The sequence below is a fragment of the Aphelocoma coerulescens genome, chromosome 5, assembly GCF_041296385.1.
Source record: "Aphelocoma coerulescens isolate FSJ_1873_10779 chromosome 5, UR_Acoe_1.0, whole genome shotgun sequence".
In the NCBI taxonomy this organism is placed as follows: domain Eukaryota; kingdom Metazoa; phylum Chordata; class Aves; order Passeriformes; family Corvidae; genus Aphelocoma; species Aphelocoma coerulescens.
In genome coordinates, this window is record NC_091019.1 from 50,964,170 (window position 1) to 50,978,309 (window position 14,140).

The 14,140-nt window shown below is 43.6% G+C and overlaps 1 long non-coding RNA gene across 1 annotated transcript; it reads left to right on the plus strand.

Annotated features, from left to right (window-relative positions):
- Positions 1-4,274: 4,274 nt before the first annotated feature.
- On the plus strand, positions 4,275-8,313 carry LOC138111765 (uncharacterized). Its single transcript, XR_011151452.1, has 3 exons — positions 4,275-4,550; positions 5,300-5,337; positions 5,545-8,313. It is a non-coding gene; the product is annotated as an uncharacterized lncRNA (long non-coding RNA).
- Positions 8,314-14,140: the final 5,827 nt, after the last annotated feature.

The window sequence follows — 14,140 nt, forward strand, 5'->3', positions numbered from 1 at the left end:
AGAACATGTTCAACCAGCAGCAGCCTGAGAGGGAATGATACAGAGAGATGATACGTAAAGCTCTTCAATAACATAAAGTCGCACATAAAATAAATCTCATTACTGCCTTTTGCACTCTCCAGCCGCTGTTCCTACAACTCTATTGGGCTCTGGCAGTAGTGAGAAACATATTAATGAAACAGAACAGTATCTGGGAAGGATATTGTGTCAGGTTGTATGATGAGATACACAGACATCCTTTGGAGTTTACCAAGAGTGAGACAGTAATATGCACACTCAGAATAAAACCTTTGCCTTTGCAAGCAGACAGCAAAACATCAGAGGGGCAAAGAGGTGGGAAGACAAGCTCATACTGTGACACACAGTGGCTCTGTCAGAGTGCATGAAAGGAGCTGGCAAACGCTTCATCGCTGCCTTTCATAAAACTTGTCAAGGTAAGAAAAGAGGTGAATACCAAAGCAATGGATACCAGCACGCTTGCATTGATAAGAAGCAGAGCATAAACCCATGACTCCACCCCACAATGGGACAGCTGCTTGTTTCTGCAGACAGGAAAAAGTCCAGAGACTTTAATTCAGATTTTCTGTCTAAGAAATGGAACAGCAAAATTAACAGGGTTAATTAATAACCTTAGAAATCCATAATTAATTAAAAACCAGAACTGATTTATTGAAGTCCAAGCATATTGGCACTCACAGTGTGGATGATGATGCTTGAGACAGAGCCCTCATCACCTAACTGAATGTGCTGTTGATCTGTGCAGTCTGCATGGCACAGGAATGGGCCCAGGAACAGGAATGGCTCCTGGTGATGTGTTTGCCCCTGCTGCCTGTAAGAGATCTGAAAGCCATCGGGAAAGCTGGGGCAGCATGAAAGCAGGAGCTGCACTTGGGAGCTGACTGAAACCCAGTGATACCTGTAGAAAGAGCCCCATATGTAAAACAAAAGGTGTTCTAACTTGTGTTACAGTGTTATTATCATCACTCCTCTCCTTCATGGCTGTGTCTGTTGAGGTGACCCATAGTGGCAGGACCCATAGTGCCATACACACCAGCGATGACTGCCTGGCCCCAAAGCCCAGGGCAGGACTCAACCCAGTCCAGCAGCCTGGGTCTCTATCGACTCAGAGTCCCAGAATAAGATGGAAGCAACGTACAAACGTGGAAAAATGCCATCCAAATGGTGAGAAGCTGCAAATGATTCAGTAGGTTATCTGATTCTGTGGTTTCCTGCTGAGCGCAGGCTGCCATGTGGTGACACAATTAATGGAAACAGCTTTCCCAGCATACGAGGAAAACAAAGGCTTTCTGGTGTACATGGAGCAAAGCAGCCCAGGACAGTCCTGTAAGCTACCAAGGTGTCACTATGCTCCCTGCAGCAGCCCTTTCCCTCCACACTTTTCAAGGACCAACAATAATTAAAACACTGCCCTTCTACCCTCCATTTCAGTCATGGCATTTTATTAGCTTTGCCAAACAAAGCTTCCCAATCCCTCTGGAAGGTGATTGCTATCCATGTTTTATGGCTGGATAAGCAACGTCCTGGGGAGATGAAAGGCTGATTGCTCCCAGCTTTGTCCGAATAGGCAAGGGAAGAGGCAGGGGCCATAAAACCTCCCCTTTCCTGTTGCATGGCCTTTCCTACCCCAGCCGTCCCACCAGGAAAGAGCCTGGCAGTTCTAGGGTATCTGCCTGTCAAGGGAACTTTCCAGAGGGGTGGCACTTGTGTCTCACCACACCCATGCCAGCAGCAAAAGGACCGCTCACTGAGACAGAGAAAACGGCACATGCCAACTGACAGATAATTTGTTCAGCACCAGCAGGGAATTTCTTGTGGCTGAGAATTTGTACCCAGGACTCTCAGAGCTGACTTCACCCCTGCCAGCAAGATGGCATGACTTGTGGGTGGCTGAAATGAACAGTCTGTGAGTGAGCAGGCCAAGATTTTCATCATCTAAAAAAGGGAGATGATCAGGGTCAAGACATTGGAGTGACTGCTCATAACCAAGCCGTCTTATTAGATTGCTAGCTCCAATTTTTTGGACCCAGATGTTGTAGCATATAAAAACTGACATAAATTTATGATAGAAAAGTTGCCTTTGGGCTCTCTAGTGTCCATCATCAACAGTGCACACAGTCATTTAATGTTTCCTCTGGGCATCCAGCATAAACACTGCTTTTATGTAACATACCTATACACACGCACATATGTGCAGGAGGATTTGGGAATAGTTTCCCTGAATTCTGTGTGGAAAAATTAATCTACCTGAATGCCATGTTGAATTTCATTGCGCTCATATCCCCACACATCTGGCACAGCTGTGGCTCTCTCTGGCAGACCGACAGCCTGTGCCTCCCACAACAGCTACATGGAAAAGGCCTTCTGTTTGCAATGCTGCCTTCTGAAGCCCTCTCCTTCCCCTAAGAGTCTTTAGATCATATAATCTATACCACTGTTTCAGTTGCTCCTTTTTCATCCAGCAGATAAATTATTATGAAGACTGACTTTGCCTTCCCCTGACCACAGCCTCCTCCATGCGTAGTGAAGATAAAGATTTAGATAAACCACTCATCTCAAAAAACATCTAGGAAAGCATTCACACTATTTTAAAAACTCCCCGCCCAACACTGTAGTGGCAATTGCCACAAAAAATCCCAAACTACAAACAAAGTAAACAAATACAATACCACTGAGAAACAGAAGAAAGCAATAGTAGTGCTTGCTATTCAGCAACCACTTCAAAATTCAAAACAAACCAACTAAAATTGCTTTCCTAATTCTCTTTTTATCCTTTTTCCTAGGCCTTTCTCATAAGGTACCTAGTGGAAATTAAAGCAATAGTTTTATATAGATAAATCCATAGCACTGAAAAGTGTCTGATCTCTTTTCTCTAGATGCTCAAAGACTGCACCAGTCTATATGGTGTCAGAAAACCATGTGGGAAGGAGATCATTCTCTCTTAAATTCAATAGGCTTTTAGAATCACATTTATTCACTTCTATAGAGTTTTTCCATATGGGATTTCAGAGCCTTTTGTACAAGAAGGTGCCCCCTTTTCTCCTCTTCTCTCCTTTCTTTGTGCTTGTTCTTTCATCAGCACAAAGCTGAAGTGAACAATAGTACACACTCGGCTTTACATCCTGCAACATCCAGGACTCTGAAGAACAAAGAAACAAATACCCAACCGAGGGACTAAAGATAACAAATTCACTGTGATGGGTAACTTTAGCTCCAGTGGAAAGTTCTGGTGCTGGTAGAAGAAGGTTCATTTTAGGAGCCAAAGAAGATGAGTACTGAAAGCTGGTTCTGATGTGGGCTGGCTATAAAATCCCAACTGAGTCACTCTGACTCTCCAAGCTGCATTTTCTACAGCTGCAAAATGGGTTTTTGGCCTAGAAGCCTGGGTAGTGGTTTTATAAGGCATTATAAAGGACTGCAAGGAATATAAACAAATAACTATTTTTTCTCGTGGGAGGGCAGGAGCAAAGACAGAAGGCAGAAAAGCAAATACACTGAGTGGGAGTGTGAGGACAGCAGTTGGGACAATTTAGTAATTTGGTTTCAATCTCATTCTCAGAAACAACGTACAGCTGCGTCAATCTGCTTGTTGATCACTCTCTGCCTGCTGAGTGTTTCCCTGCATTGGGGCCCTGGTCCTGCTCCATGCTGGAGGCTGCCCCTTGCTGCCCTGCCTGTACCCTCTCAGGGCCTGCTCCCACCTCAGGGTACTGAGCCCAACCAGCTCCCCTGCTTTGGTCCATGAGGGCAGGTGGGGTGACTGTGATCCTGCACCCTTCTGTAGCTGCATTGTTTTCTTTTTCCCTTGGTCTGAAAACGGGGCTGGGGAAACACATCTCCTTTCCCAGCTGGTGAAGGAGAAAGAAAACTATTTTTCTGTCCCTAATTCAGATGTCCCTCAGAGACATCGGTGTGAGGCAGATGCCACCCGTGGGACCTGGAGAGCAGGGAGGGGGAGTGGGGCAGGTCAAAGGCCCAGGTGATGCTGTGTAGGGAAGGCAAGATCTTGCATATTTCCTCTTCTCACTGAATCTCTGAAAAATCATGTCCTTGCCTGCTGCTATAATCACTGATTACATGCCATTTGCCTGTTGCATTAAAGCTGCTTTCTTAATTAATATCATTTTAAAGGGTGGGCTTGGCAGGAAGGAGACAAGCTGTTTTGAACTCCAGTAAACACATTTTGTATGTGATCATCCTAAGCAACTCCTGCAGCCTTTCTACGGTGAGCAGGCAGAAAGCACCACGAGTTAATGAACTGTGTTTTAACCACCTGATGCTGGTCAAAGCTTTGATCTATCAGGTTTAAGGCTGGGTGGAGGAGGGGAGGCAGAGTGTTCTGCCACGCTCCCCAGTACCACTGAAACTGTTAATCAGCCTGCTCTGCAGTCTACTGCAGAGTTTGCTTTATTAAAGCTCCCTGCTGCCTGCACACGTTCACTGGCACAGACATCGAGAGACAAGCAAACACTTACCCAAGTGCAGAGTACTCACTGCTGCATTGCAGAGTTTACTGGCATAAAATGATGGGGGTAGGTAATCACAGGTGGAGACGGGTCCTCCCTCAGCCTGCCTGCATCTGCAATCTCCTGGATTTCTGTAATAGGGGATACAAGGAGAGCTGATGGCAAAACATGCTTTTTAAGGCTCTCTTTCCAATTCCTGAATGTCTGGATAGCTGCATTGCTTGCACTAGTCTCAAATGTAGTCTATACTGCTTAATGTGGTTTTTGTTCACAGTTACTCTAAAAAAACTAAAAATTAATTTCCTTTGACGTACTTGAAGGGGTAAGCGTAATTTTAATTATTATTGTTATAAACTAACCTTGCCTCTGCCTAGAGGCCCTCTCGAAGGTTGAGGATGCCGTTGCGCTGTTAAGTATTCAAATTAAATTCAGCCTCCTTTCAAGGACCTGGCAGCCTGAGTATGAGAGGCTTCCTGGTTTTCCTATAGGTTGTCTCATATAGAAGGTTGAGCAGTATTAAGTCACTTTTGGAGGAAATTGTAGGTGATTAATTCGGTTCATTTCCTTCATACCCTCCCCCCCCAGGTTTATGCTTTTGCTTTTTCTTTATTTCTTTTGCTCCAGCACAGAAATATTTGATTATTTCTTGAGGTTTAATACCAAATAGCTGCTCTGTTTTGGATTTGTTGTTTTTAACAGACAATTTTTTCTGGAAGAAAGCTGGTATTTGCTTAAGAATTGTTAAGCATTGCATTTCTAATCTGTAAATATGCATGTGGAAATTTAATTATAATAATTTTGTTCTTTGTGAGCAGCTGATACAGGATTTCTCAGTTCCCCTTGTGTTTCTCAGGTATGTATCTCAGCTGCTCTTTTTGCTCTTTTCTTTTTGTGAAACAAGGATGGCTCAGATTTCTCCTCCTTGCATGTTTCCTAGTAATACAGTACTACAGTCTCTGCCTTACTGAGCTTATGTCTAACTGCAGAGTATTTAGCAAAAGAAATCAAGTGCAAGTTTTAGATTTGGAGTTAACCATCTACTATTACTCGGCTTTTTTAGCAGATGTCATCTGAACAGCAAAGAGAGTCTAATAAGGAGAAATCCATCTTCAGGCCTATGTGAAGGTGGACTTGCATCAGTCTGAATCAAGAACTTGTAACTTGGTAGAGTTTAGGGAAGAGGAAATTTTCTTTTCGCTGAAAAGCCTGGATATATCTGTGCAAGCGTGACATCTGTTGCAGCACTGCTTCCTGACAGTCTTCTGGGACAAGCTGGCCAGAAGGACTGGATATTGTGAGAATTAAAGCTCCGTGTTTGCGTGGCAGCTTAACTGCTGAGTGCACACGTTCTGAAGGAAAAACATGATTTACTTAACAAGAGCTACTGGGGCTGGATTTCTGGAGCTGTTGAAAAAATCTCTCGACTCCCACAGGAACCTGGCTACCAGGTGCTTCCAAAAGCAAAGTCTCATTGTCAAGGTGAAGGTTATGACCAAAGAAGCCAGATACAATTTCATTATTATTTTAACTTTCCACATCCCAATTTTCATACCAATAAAACAAGGATGACATTTTACTATCTTTAAGGAATGGTAAGGGTTAACATAATATAATCTTAGTAGTCCTGCAAGGAAGACATTGGTAAGTGACACAGTTGTTATGCTGTTAGTGGCCATTTTTGAGCAATTTTTCCTCATTGTTCAGATCCTACTTTAATTCACTTCTTCCAGCGACCCTTTCAGTGTTAATCCACCACACAGAAGCGTTGCAGTTTTAATTAAAAAGGAAATCTCTATCTCACTAAGCTTAGTCTGCCATCTGATCATGCAGTATGGTTTACAGACAGTATTATCTGTCTAATTTACATCATAAAACCATGACTTAAGCAAGGCAGAACACATTAGCAACCCTCAGTAAATAATGCTGCTCTAACCAAAACCAGCCATGTTTTAAACAAAATTTGACTGTAAGAATGGAGATGTGTGACTCACATGGTTTTGCACACAAGGAGGGTCACAGGGACACAGAGAGCCCAGTGGGATACCTCTTTAAAATAAAATCTGTAAACTGAGTTTGGAGCAGCTCCTGAAAATATACACTCCAGTTTGACCACAAGATAAGAATTTGAGGCAGGATTTACTGGATTAAATTATTTGGCTTCTGATATAATGAAGGCTAGTGGTCCCTACTGATCTTTAAAACCTGTGATCTTAAATACTGGCAGTTGTTATGTCCCCTGTCACTTGGAACTTCATTAATCAAACTGTGTGGTAAACTGCAAAGCTATGAACTGTCCTGAGAGCCTACATGTGGCAAGTATTCACACTGGGCTGGGTAATATCCCCAAATCCCATTCCAGCAGGTGATGAGATCAGCAGAAGTCCACAACTGGGCAAAAATCTCCTCTTTAGTTTTTCTTACATTTGGATCGAGGTAAAGCAGCTGTCCCAGAACAGTACTGACTTGAAGGAGAGCAGTACAGCCAGCCTTGCTGCTCAGCTCCCAACAGCACTGGCACATCAAGGTAGCAAACATAATTTGGGAGTCACTGAGTGAAAACAGAGCCATACAACACTATTTTTCACATTACTGTCAGATTTTAAAACATTGTGGATGGAAAGCAGTGGGGGAAGGGAGAGAGAAACCAGATCTTGTATTTCTTACTAGCAGAGGAAGGATGGAGGTACAGGATCTGTGTCACGCTGTAAGCTCTTTACCTCAGAGGAAGGTGAACCCCACCTGGCAGAAATTAAATGTTAATGTATCAAATTATGTCCAAAAGCACATAAAGCTCAAGGGACAGCTTATGATACCCTTTGAAAACAAGATCTAATTTAATTCATTTGCATATCCTGATACCCAATACTGCAAATTGGCATTGGTGGGTTAACACACTGCTACCATTAGGCTCCCTTGAGCTTATTGGAAAACTGTATTCAACAAACGGCAGGCACTGAATTGAAGTGTCTGGTCAGGGAAAACCAGATCAAACTACATCGTCTTAATTGTGACTCATTTTGGGATGTAAAAGGGTGGCAGCAACACTTGGTGGAAAGAAACAGTGAATCGATTTTGCTGAGAACCTCATCAATCACTGGTCACAGTGACCCATGGATCATTAATCTAATTAAAACCTTCAGCCTTGTGGCAAAACTAATAGCAGACACACTAAAAGCATGCAAATTAGATATGCTTTCATAAATTTGAATGGGTCTCGCTGCTGTTCCTAAGGAGAGCTCTATTTCTAAATTGGGCAAACTTTTCACTGACTCTAGCTGAACTTCAGCCATTTACTCTGTGTCAGATGGCATCTTTAAGAGCAGAGAAAATTGTACGGAAGGTATGTGGCCAGTTACTGAGTCATGTTCATATACCCAGTTCAGGGAAGGAAGACCTGAACAGTGGGCATGGGACATCCCCTCTTAATGTTGTGATCTTCTTGACAACTAATCCCTCTGCTGTGTGAGCTCTTTAGGTGAGGTGACTCAAAAAGAGTCTGGGAAACTGTCCTGGTTCTGGCCCAGATCAGCATAAGGCTATGGCCAAGGCACTGTATTATTTGATACCATCTTATGTCATGGGCCGGGGAAAGGGACTCCGAGAAGGGACTTCTGAGAGGAGGGGATGTGGTTTCCAGCTGGAAGGAAGCATGGCAGATGGAGCAGTTGGGGTGGGGCGCTACTGGCTGTGGTCATGTCAGGTAGGGCTCAGTGTGCATTTTGCATGTAAATCACCCTCTTTTTTTGCACACTTTTGTTATTAATATTGTCACTGTTACTGTTCATTTTCTTATCTCATTGCCGTTTTCAGTAAATTGCACTTGTTTCAACCCATGATTTTTACATTTTTCACATAATTCTCAACTTCATCCCTGGAGCAGGAAGTGGGAGGGCAAGTGGGGGAGCAAGTGATTGGCATCTCATTTGCATGAGTCTCAAGAGAGGCCGTGACAGCAACACATCTGAGAGTACACAGGCAACACTGATTTTCTGTGTGTTTGTGAATCCAAAGAATTTGCATTTTCTCAAGGGATGATATATGCCAAAGAGTACAGTCAGTTGGTGATGTGGGTCAGTTGGTCATGTTGGTCCTTTCAAATACAGCAGAGCCCATTGCATCATTGGGATGCAGGTTTTGCTGTCATCTGTAGAGTTGTAAGAGCATGCATGCAGTTGCCAAAACTGCTAATGTGCACAGTACAGCTGCAAAATTTGTACTTGTTCTTCTCAGACCTTGTGAACACAATCCATGACTCTGAGCGCATCCATGCAGTCCATCTCTACTCAGATGGTACTTGGCCTTGGTCTCAAAACTTGGGGAACTCTACATCAATCCTCTTATTATTTGACCACTTGGGATTTTTACTGAATAAAAAATCTAAAAGCTTTTTGGATGCAAAAAGTATTTCAGGACTTCCATATTCAGCACTTCCATGTACCACAGAACTGAGGCCAGTTCATGCTGTGGGTTTGGCCTGCAGCAGTAAGTACTTTGACTCCAAATTCATCAAAACAAAGGCTATGCATGTAAAGAGCTGTGATGCCAGTGATTATGCTGGAGCAGCTTGGCATACGTGCCTCTATCTATCATGAGCTACACCAGCTCAGGACTGATGTCCCATAACAGTAAGCTCCGTGTTGCACTGTCACCTGGGACTTGAGCATCTTGCTGGGTCTGAGACGTCTAGGACCTTAACAAGCCTTGCAACAGATGAGACTCTCTGAGGCCATCCATTCACCCCTTCCATCTTCATTGCCATGCTCAGGACAAGTGGAGGGGCCCCAGGCATGAAGCCGTGCTTCTGGCAGTGCCTGTGGCTCTGGGAGGTGTCTTGTCTCAGTTACACTTACTGAAGAAATGAGAGCAATAGGATGTGTTTAGGTACAACTGTGCTTAGGAAAGATATGCTGTATGATTCAGCCATTATCCAGCAGAGGTGGGCAGCTCAGGGGCCAGGACAAGAGACTCACCTCACCCCATGCCTTGGGTACTACTAACATGTACACAGACACACACACAAGCAGCCTGTTCCAACAGCAGCCTCCTGCCCTTGTTTGCCAACAATGACATCCAGGCCCTGCAAACACTTCCATATAACAACTTGCTATGTCACAGCTTGGCTGACAGTTAAGAGACAGGAATATAATTGGGGCAACAAACACCATCTGGCCAAGACTGGCTCTAACAGGCATCTGTGTGTAGCCATCCATAGCCCTAGACTCAGCTGGCTTTGTCAGCACCCCAATGCATGAGGTTTTCTGTGGTGGGACTGACGATGTGTACTGAGGAAGCAATGGCAGCAGATGTGAATAGAGCAGAAGTGAGCATGTGTTTCTGCAGCAGCTTCTGCACTCCTTTATTTGGTTTGGTCACTTTATGAGGAGGATGCTGGTGTTGTCCTCTGCCATGCCTGGGGCAAGCGCATTCTGACATCCATGTAGGGAGAGTGAGGAGATGCTCTCACCTCCAGTTGCAGACAGCAGTGGAGGCTGGTAAGATGCCAGGTTTGTTCCCAGAGCACTGCGGTGTGGTCATGGTTTGTGTGTTCCTGACGGACACAGGCCATGCTGTACAGGCTGCCAGGGAACCAGGGCTTGCTCCAGGTGTGAGCTGCAAAGACAGTGTAAACAGGCTTTTTTGTCTCCTTCATAGCAGGGTCACAGGACGTACTGTTGTGTTTGAACATAATACACAAACCCAAGGCTCAGTCATGACTTCAGGGGAGCATACCAGATCATTGCTTCTTAGACTGTTGAATTCAATGTGCAATGCCTAATGTTAATATTAACCTATATACTGAATGGTTTGGAAAGTACCTGTTTGTACCAAGCTCTCCCAACTGAAACGCTTCAGCTGCAGAGTTCTCAGCACAGCATTCATTATTCTGAGACTTGCTTTCCCAGTTAGCTGGAAAGAGCCTGATCGTTTTCACCATTTGGATCATATTTTAGCTCCTCTAATAGCTTTACCTGAGATAGATTGATGAGCAGAAATTTCTTTTAAAATGCTATGATTATGGATAGATTACACATTCTTTGTGAATGAAACTTTTCATGTAATTGGGTGGGAATTGAGGGAGAGCCTTTTTGAACTTCATTAGTAATGCTGCTGGTTGTCTCTTCTGACTGGTACAATGTATGTCTGTCACACAAGAGTATATCACTGAGCCATGTGCTTTATTAAATGTGAATATGTAAACATGAACTCAGACCAAACTGAACATCCTGAGTTCTACTTACACCTCAGCATGAACCCAGAGTCTCTGTCATGTAGTTTTGACTCTTCCAGATGCCCGTCTCATGCCTTTCTGATTAAAGAGCAGATAATGTGATCCCAAGCTATTGCCAGCAATCTGGACAGAAACTGCATAGCTCACAGGTACAGTATGACTGAGCCTGTGGTCAGACTGGTGCTTTCACCTTAATATTGCTGGTTTCATTGATAGCTTTGCAGAATATCTGCCCTGCTTTCACACGTAATATATAATGGAGTAAAAGAGCTTAGGGAAAATACACTTTGTGAGAAAAGATGGAGAAAGTTTAGGTTGTTTTGTTTAGAGAAAAGTTGACTGAGGAAGAAAGGAGAACTGTTTTCAAATCTATAAAAGGCGCTGCAAAGTGGAAGGGATAACCTGTTATATATGCTGGGGACAAGACAAGAAGCAAGGTTCTTGCTTTGCAGTAAGTTAGAAAAAGGCAAAAACCTCTTATCAGTAAGGAGGTGAAGGACGGAAACCACTTATGAGGAGGGCATGAAGCTTCCACCATTTCACCAAATGCCTGTTCGGCTTGTCAATGGCAAGGGCAGGGCATAGACCAGCATAAGCAGGCAGGGTCAGAAAGGGGAAGAGCCTCAGCACCCCTGAGCAGATCTTGGGTCACCATGAGCAACACCAGAGGGACTCACTCTCTCTAGCCCCTCCATTAATGGGGTTGCACAAATATCTGCCACAGGTACAACTTGTTCAAATTTATTTTCAAAGCACAATCATTAAATTGCAGAGCCGGGAGCAGAGGGCAGGTAGTCTAGTTCTTAGTTATCTGTGCTGCCCACCAGACCACAAATACCCAAAATCTCCTGACATGTGAAATTAAGCCAGGCTGAAAATGACTTTTCACCTCAGTATGGTCTAACACAGAGGTGATACCAACAGCAGTCCCAAGCCCTAGGGGACCAGAGGAGTCCTTAATTAGGAGGTGTGGCTTTTTCTGGAGAGAAGTGATTTGGAAGGCTAGAAAAGTATTCTCAGTGTTCTCCCATGGATGCTATCGTGAGCAATAAATGATCTTTGTGCCCCAGGTTTGTAAGCAGGTCATATTTTCATGATGTCAAGCATGTTGCTGTCTTTTCTGCAATAAAGCTCACCTAATCAAAACAAGTCAGAGCTTATCTAAGCCCCTAGCCAGAGATATCTCTTTGGTGGCTACAGAGCCAGGTTTCCTAGCAACCTAAAAGGCATTAGACAGGGCTTTGTCGACATTTATCTGTTACACACAAAACCCTCCGTTTGAATAATGTTATGGGTGTAACATCAACTGACAAAAGCCAGGAAATTCAGAGCTGGGGCTGATTTTCTATCCTTGCCTCTCATCAGGCTGAAAAACAAAAGGCACAGTCATGTGAGTGATGAGCAGAGCAAACCAACCTTTATATGTCCTGGCTTTTCTCCAAAACGGGATGCCATTCAAATGAGGTGCTTGGTATTAATTTCCTCTGTTTAAGACAGGTTTAATGCTCACATTAGGTAGCATGTTGACAGTGCTGTCAGTTTCTCCATGGGCTACCTTTTTTCCTCGGAGGGGCCGACTGGAGTGAGGAAAGAGATATCCCAGCCCCACTGCAACCTTTGGTTTCTCCATGGTGAAACCAGTTTCAGATCTGTGGCTTCACAGGTGGAGGCTGTGAGCCTGCTTTATGCAGGGCCACCACGGCATCCTCAGGAGATGGCTGTTAGCCCAGGGTGGAGCCAGTGAGGATACACGGGTTAAAACCACTCCATCTTCCTACTACTGCCCAACTCTAAACACATGAAGATGATTTTTATAGGTTTCTAGGGATTCTTGAGATGCATCTTGGAATGGATCTTGTTATCAAGCATTGTGAAAACAAAAGTCCAGGGGAAAAAAAGATTTAATGTAGGTGGGTTTTTTCCCAGACCAAAAATATACTGAGGACTGATGAATGGTCTGAAAAGGGATTCTTCAGTAATGCCTTTTATTTCTTCACTTGTAGCAATAGCAGTGTTTAAAATCTTACAACTTAAAATTTGTGGAGGAGACTGATGGAGGGAGGGATGGAAGAACTGCCATTGCTGCTGACTGCCACTTCAAATCCTTGGGAGAAGAGTCTTCTGGAAGTGAATGGGAACTGATCACCTCTCTACACACTTCTTGAGTCATCTCACAGAACTTAACAGAAAATTATTCTTTTGCTTCAAATTGATATAATGTGGCTTAAAAGTGCTCGGAAAGAAAAGATGTGTTCATTTCCACAATCTAAGTTATCAGCTGGGATAAATTAACTCTCTGACTTCTGTGCAATTCTGTATGTGTACCATCTCTAACTAGGTAGGTTTTCATATGTATATTTGCATGGCTTTAGTAGTTCCATCTCTGGGGCTTTCACAAATAGATAACAGCCATTTTTACATTTGTTTGAGGCCTGACTGCAGGGTTTATCTCCATGTAAATTTTCCAGCCCAGTAGTGAAACCTCTGAAATGGATGGTAAAGAAAGTTCTGATGAAACTTAGCCATAGTTGGGTACTTCACTGCTGAAAGGAAAAATGCTCCAATCGCTGTCAGTGGGTGAGCAGCCAGGCTTTCATCCCTCCATTCTTCACTGTAATCTCCATTAACATAAGAGTTGGTGTTTTGCTCCCCACACATAGATGCCATACTGTTTGAACTCCAAGGGGCTGGTGGGATAAAGGCATGTGTACAGGCCTCTCTGCTGACCACAGCCAGCAGTTCTTCAGCAAGCATAGCGTGAATATAAACGTTAGATACACCACAATGGAGAGGAATTACTATGCACACTATCACTTTCAAGCCTTTGAAAGAAACAGAAGCAGAAGGAGGTTCTTGCACTTTCTGCCGACATCATCTTTACTGTCCATCCATTTGTTCCCCATTTAGCCTCCCCACTGGCAAAGCCTCTATTGTGTGCTGAAAGAGGAGACAATGGGAGCCTACTATGCCTGGCGAATGCACACATTGTTCCGTGGGCTCCCTATAGAAATCCCTGTGTCCATGACCCATTTTCCAAAGTTTGGGTTTTCTCTTTTTTGAAGGGGGAGGGTAAGAGGAAAAGGGACAATGTCTCACAGCTCTGTGCAGATTAGTGGTACGTTCATGCCCATACATTGAGATGGATAAAATAGCCATAAATTTTTCCCAAAGTGCTTATTTGTAATGCATGCATGAACTCACTTAACAAGCTTAAAATATTTAGTGAACACTGAAATGAATGGAGAGTGTGGGAGGGGGGACAAAACTAGCAGAGATAATTGAATACACTTAGCAGTCATAGCAGCTTTACATAGCTGTATCATATTCTCTATGGATAACACAGCTGGGACAATATGGTTAGAGTTTTAAAATATCTAGGGATTTCTGTCTTAAGATAGTTATCAATAATTGCAAACTTAAACATTAA